The sequence below is a fragment of the Notothenia coriiceps genome, unplaced genomic scaffold (assembly GCF_000735185.1).
Source record: "Notothenia coriiceps isolate Sejong01 unplaced genomic scaffold, NC01 NC01_scaffold00011632, whole genome shotgun sequence".
Lineage (NCBI taxonomy): Eukaryota > Metazoa > Chordata > Actinopteri > Perciformes > Nototheniidae > Notothenia > Notothenia coriiceps.
Genome location: NW_011344333.1, coordinates 300,811 through 306,908, shown reverse-complemented (window position 1 = coordinate 306,908; position 6,098 = coordinate 300,811). Strand labels below are relative to the sequence as shown.

The 6,098-nt window shown below is 36.6% G+C and overlaps 1 protein-coding gene across 1 annotated transcript in view; it reads right to left on the bottom strand.

The window, feature by feature from the left end:
* The window catches only part of ctdspl3 (CTD (carboxy-terminal domain, RNA polymerase II, polypeptide A) small phosphatase like 3), a 12,252-nt gene that overhangs the window by 594 nt on the left and 5,560 nt on the right, over positions 1–6,098 (bottom strand). The gene's annotated exons all lie outside the window — the stretch shown is intronic.

Below are 6,098 nucleotides of genomic sequence, written 5' to 3'. Positions count from 1 at the left end.
CCCCGCCTTTTCTCACTATTATCAGTCTAATGCTACTCTTTAGATCCAACCACCTACAGTCAACTCTACAGATTTAATCATTTTTAGTCTTTATTCTCCATTATTATTTAAGATATGGCTATTGAATTATTTATACGCATAACAAGCTCAATTAGCAATATTTTAGAGCATCAAAAAAGTTTGTTTGATTCCAGAAAACTGGAGAAAGTAGATTTAAATTGAAGTAAAGGCTTTTTCACCAGCTACTTTTAACTGGCCGATCGAAAGTCATCACAATTTGGTGTTTCATAGAGTTTTATAGAGATAAAGTACGAGGTCAAGAATTCCCATTCTGGTCTTAACTCAGTTTTCAGTTAGTTTCTCCTCGATTCCCCGTTAAGGCAACTGTTCATTTCATAGATTACAATGTAAACTGATGTTTTTACTTGGTCAATTTGGTAACACGCAGAAGTCTCAACATGCCTCTCTCTCTGCTTGAGCAGCAGATGCCACAGTTACTGGTGATGGCTGACAATCAAATAGACATGCTGTGGCTGAAAGCATTAGTTTGAGGGGGAGGGCAGCTCGAGAGAGCAAAATTCAATCAATACTGATCTAAAGGATCAACTGCTTTCTTAGGTTTTTGACCCTGTCACCTTTTGACCCCCGAGGCAACATTCAGGCACCTGCCCCCTTCAATGGATCCATGTTTATTGTATAAATCTATTGTCTCCCTCTCTGGGATATTTGCATATGAACAGTGGAGGTACTGCAGCTCTCTGTCTTTCTTTCTGTACTGTATGTGCACGGCAGGTCTTGCGTGGTAGCGACAATCAGGAGACACTGTATACCTCCAAACACTCTGACATCCCTTCAACCACACAGAGCCCGCTTCTACCTCAAGTATAACAAAGCCTTGGCTTCAGCCAAAACAGACTTTTCAAGGTTGTGTTCAAGCAGAAAAACCTCATCAAAACGATATTGATGCTGGTTATTAAATACTATGAAAGAGGTTGTAATGACCACAGACATTAAGATATTAACTTTTGGTTATGCAAGGGAAGTCAGAGATGTTAGTACAGTTCAGGGTTCAGTTCAAGCTTAATCTTCTTCACTGAGAGCTCCCCTCAGTGGGAGGTTTTGTTATGACGCACTATCAGTTCACATTTCCTAAAGGCAAAGGCAAAAAAGGTCTGAGCTAAGGCTGTGAAGATTTATTGTCCTTCATTGTGGACATTTACTGTAAACAAAGGACATATTTAAGTTTTAATTTCTTCATTTCACTACTTAGGGTTTTGTTTTTTAAAGTGACAAGGCCTCATCACTGGACACATTAAGGCTCCACTGAAACAAACAATTTTAGAGGCATTTAATTACATAATTTGTTTACTTATTTAAACCAGTAAACAATCAATAATCAAACATCTTGCTTGTTTCTCTTTGCTGGGGTCAAACAGGTTTCTCCATAATTTACAAAACATTGGAGCAAAGTAGCTGTGAAAACTATATCAGTCTTAACTCTGTTCTTTACCAGAGTTTGTTCTGAATCTGGAGAAGAATTTCTATCAGGTTTTATGGTCAGACTGGTATTTATTTCTGAATGCTACCAGCTGTTTTTTATGTGTTCGTATGTCTGTAGCCGCTTTGTTTTCTTTCTTCCTTTTGACAAAGTTACATTATTGTGTGGTTATGCAGTTTAAACGCTTGGGTTGATTTCAAAAAGTCTGCTTGTTAGGTGCATTCATGTGCTGTTATACAGATCAGAAAAACAATAACCCCGCTGGACTTATTTTCATCTCACTTTTTTTGTCTTGGTGTTTGATTTCCAGTCAATCCAGGAAGGTTGTAAATGTAGTGCTTTACATGGGCTGACTCCCAATCAGCACAAGCCCCTGCAGTCTCTTGTGGTTGGCTTGCTCGCTCTGTCATAACTTTCAAGTGTTTCACCTTGAAATAGTGCTGCTTTTATTCCCACCAGAGCCTATCTAAAGAACGTCTTGAAACCAGAGTGTCTTGCATGGAAAACGAAAACTCTGACTCTTGTTCCCACATGTTGCTGACATGGAAATTCTGCTGGAACATTTACGGGTTAAGGTGCATGTGGGCTTTGGGGGCTTTTGACTCAACATCACCACTGAGTTTATCTCCATCAGGGGGACTGTGGACAAGGAAAATTTGAAATAACAAGATGCCTTCTGCTGTGACAATTGTTGTATGAAATAACCTGTATTACTAAGATTCATTAAATAGAATATGTCTGAAATATGGCTTTTTAGGGCTATGCATTATATCATGTTCCTACTACCTGTTGTTTCTTTGCTTTTTTTTGGATATCCTATAGCAAACCCGGCACACCGAGATTACTTTTAGAGCAAATGTATTAATATAATGATGATGATGATGATTAATAATGGGATTATTTTAGGGAAGCATGTGATGTGTGTGTGGGCTTCACGTGTCTTCAAGTTAACTGAAACTGGCTATTGTGTCTTACAACTTCTCAGGAAAATCTACCTCTACCTCCAGTTTTATGCATTTAACCCAGTTTAAGTTACAGTTTAGTGAAAGAGGACGTGAGAGCGGACCCAGGTCTGAAATAACTCCAACATATATAGTACCTAATATAGCTCATAATGGCACACCTAAGAGTGTATTACATCAAGTATTGTGGTATATTTATATCCGTTTCCTGGCTGTTAACAAATACAAATACTCTCAGAAAATATATTTATCACCCTGGTGGGTGCTGAGAGGTTTATTTTGGAATCTTGGGCCTTTCGCCATCTCTCTGATTCTCTCTGTGTTACAGGTTGGTAACACTTTAGCTTATTTGAGCATCAACAACAGTTCAACAGCTTACTAACTACTCAGTACTACACAATAAAATACTGCTTTTAGTACCACTGTTAGTACTGCCAGTCGTTTTTCAGTATGTTCTATTAATGTGTGCTTATTCCTCCTTTTTTTATAAATGATTTTTTTTTTGTTGTTGAATGGGATGTTTCCCGGTAACCACGGTAATAGTGAAGTGGCGGCGGGCAATGCAACAGTTTATTTTTTGTTTTCTTTGTTTTTGAAGGGTGAAGAGCTATTATTGCCTATTTACTCAATATGTGTTTGTGTGAATACTTTTATTTTGAATCTGAAATTAATAAAATATCACCTCTCTTTAATGTCACCAGAGTGAAGGATGTTTTTATTGCGTCTTTAAGATAAGTTACATCAAGATAATTTACTATGAAGGTTTTAACTATTTGTTTAAAATGTGTTCATCATTTAGGCTCCTTAATAACATTGAAAAAGCACCTCATCAGCTTTTTTTACAAATGATTTTAGTAAATATCACTTTTTTAGCCACTTATAATAAGCATTCAATTTTACCATGAATTTCTAATTTATGTAATTTACCGATTATAATTGTCTTGTTGTATTTACTTAAAAGTAAAGCATATTGCAAAAATAAACTATCCAAGTTTCCACTGGGAACAAATGTATTCAGATTAAATGTACATTTGCAAGCATTATTTTTAGCATGTTTGACTTTAAGATATGCCATTTTTGCCAATGTCTTTGATGATGTAGCCCTGATGGAGAACAGCACCTACCAGAATGTACAGATGAGCAATGGCCTCACCCATACTATAGTAACATACACACCTTTAGTGTGTGCCATGTTGTTTTATAGGACCAAGTGTAAAAGCTGAAAACACATTTGATTTTAATTGAAAACAATTTGAGATGAGACCAAAAATAAAATGTGTGGAACTCTTTGATGATGCGTTTACCCAAAAAAGTGCTATACTGTATTCCATAACACATATATATATATTATACATTATATTCGAGAACCTTAAAGGGATCTGACCCAACGCAATTCATAAACATAATTACTCTCGAGCCCTGCAACGTGACACCCGCCATAGGTTGCACTGGAGCTTTCTTAAGCACCGCCCAGTTCCGCTGCCCGCAGTGCTGAACCTATCGCACTCGGCAGATTTGAACACGCTGCTGATCGAGAAGACACGGGGCGGAGCGGGGAGGAGCTACACTCTGAACCCGGACTGCAGGGGGAAATAAAGAAGGGGGCAAAGCGATCGGACTGAAAGCTTAATCACAGTGGACGACTTTGATGTTTTCTACGTTAAACAGTCCCATTTAAAGAAGTAAAATGAGACTCAGGTCTCAAACAACCACTACGACATCCTGCTCGGAGCTGCCGAGAAGCACCCGCCGACGGTCCAACAAAGCGAGACAAACCAGCTTATCATGGACCGAAAGCCCTCTGCAAACCAAGGTAACACAGAGCAGTTTGATACGATTTGTATTCTCAGTAATCTACCTTGTTAAAATAACAAATTTCACCGTGTTAGTTTCTATATTTAGGGCAGTGTGATGTTCGTTACCCGGACGTTGTTTAGCTTGGTGCTAGCTAGTGTTCTCAAATCATAACAGTAGGTGGTGTTGCTAACGCTAGCTAGCTGCTGTTGTGCTAAAGCTGTGCACTACATGTTATCTACTTTACTTAATCAGGGAAGAACAAATGCATATGCTCTTGACAAAACATCAGTGTTGTTATAATACATTATTGGTTTGCTTGCACCCGAAACTGATAAGCATTACGTTAGCTAGCGTTAAAATGGGAGGATGGCTGATAACGTTCAGGTATACGGTTGCCGGTTTTATTAGGTAACGTTACACCAAGCTCAAAGCTAATCCAGTGTAACAACAGCCTTGCAATAACTCTTAACAGCATGAAGCTAGAAGGTTATTCATTTAACGTAGTGGTCGTTCGGAGGTTGTTGTGTGCAGCTGTTAAATTGTATCTACATTAGACGTGTTCTAATTGTTTACATATGATCCTTTTTAGAGTTAAAGGTGGGGTAGGTACGTTTGAGAAACCGGCTCGAGATACACTTTGTTATATTCCATGGAATGCTCTTAACATCCCGATAGCAATGAAGTGCTTTGAAAAAAATCCATTACAAATTTAAATATTAAATTTCATCTGTTGAAGCCGTGGCGCTGTAAAAAGCACGACCAATCATTTTTAGCCGTCCCGGCTGCGTCTATCGTTTTTCCAACCCAGTTTAGATTTAACCACGCCCACTTCCGCATTACGCAAGGATCGACGTAGCTCTACGCGATAGCGTCATAGACTTCATCTTCGGCAGCGTTAAAGCAGGATATTGAATAGTTGTTTTTTGTCTTTCCAAAGGATTTGTTGACTGAAAACTAAACGATCCTGTAATCAAAGCTATATCGAGTCCTGAGATTGTATTACTGGTGTTTTATCATCTATAAATAGCCTGTGTGTATCCTCAAATGTCGTTTTCAGGACAAACAAAACACGTTTTAAATATCTTATCAGAATAGCCTCTATGTATCCTCAAATGTCGTTTTCTGGACAAACAAAACACGTTTTAAATATCTTATCAGCTGCTTTAAGTGCAGAATATTGAATATAACTTTGACTATTACTGTGTACTTCATTTATCTGACAGCATTATTTAATGATACTATTTTATATACTATATATACACACATTTATTCATTTATAAACATATATATATATATATATATAAACACACACTTATATGTCTATTACTGTGTACTTCATTTATCTGACAGCATTATTTAATGATACTATTTTATATATATATACACACATTTATTCATTTATAAACATATATATATATATATATATAAACACACACTTATATGTCTATTACTGTGTACTTCATTTATCTGACAGCATTATTTAATGATACTATTTTATATATATATACACATACATGTATTTATTCATTAATACACACACACTCACATATATACACTTTATATTAATTCATTTGTACACACATACATATATATATATATATATATAAACAAAACAACACAATATAATAAAAACAGTTGCAATAATAACATAATATGGTATGATCAATTCTACCCTTTTGTTTTTGCTCCCATATTTCAATTAACAGATATTTTTCAAAATCAATATTGGTGGGGGCTCTTTTGCAAAGATAATCAATAACACCACCTGACAGTAGTTGCAGATTATACAGCATACTTGTTACTTACACACATGTGCAATGGTCCCAAAAACACCAAAATCT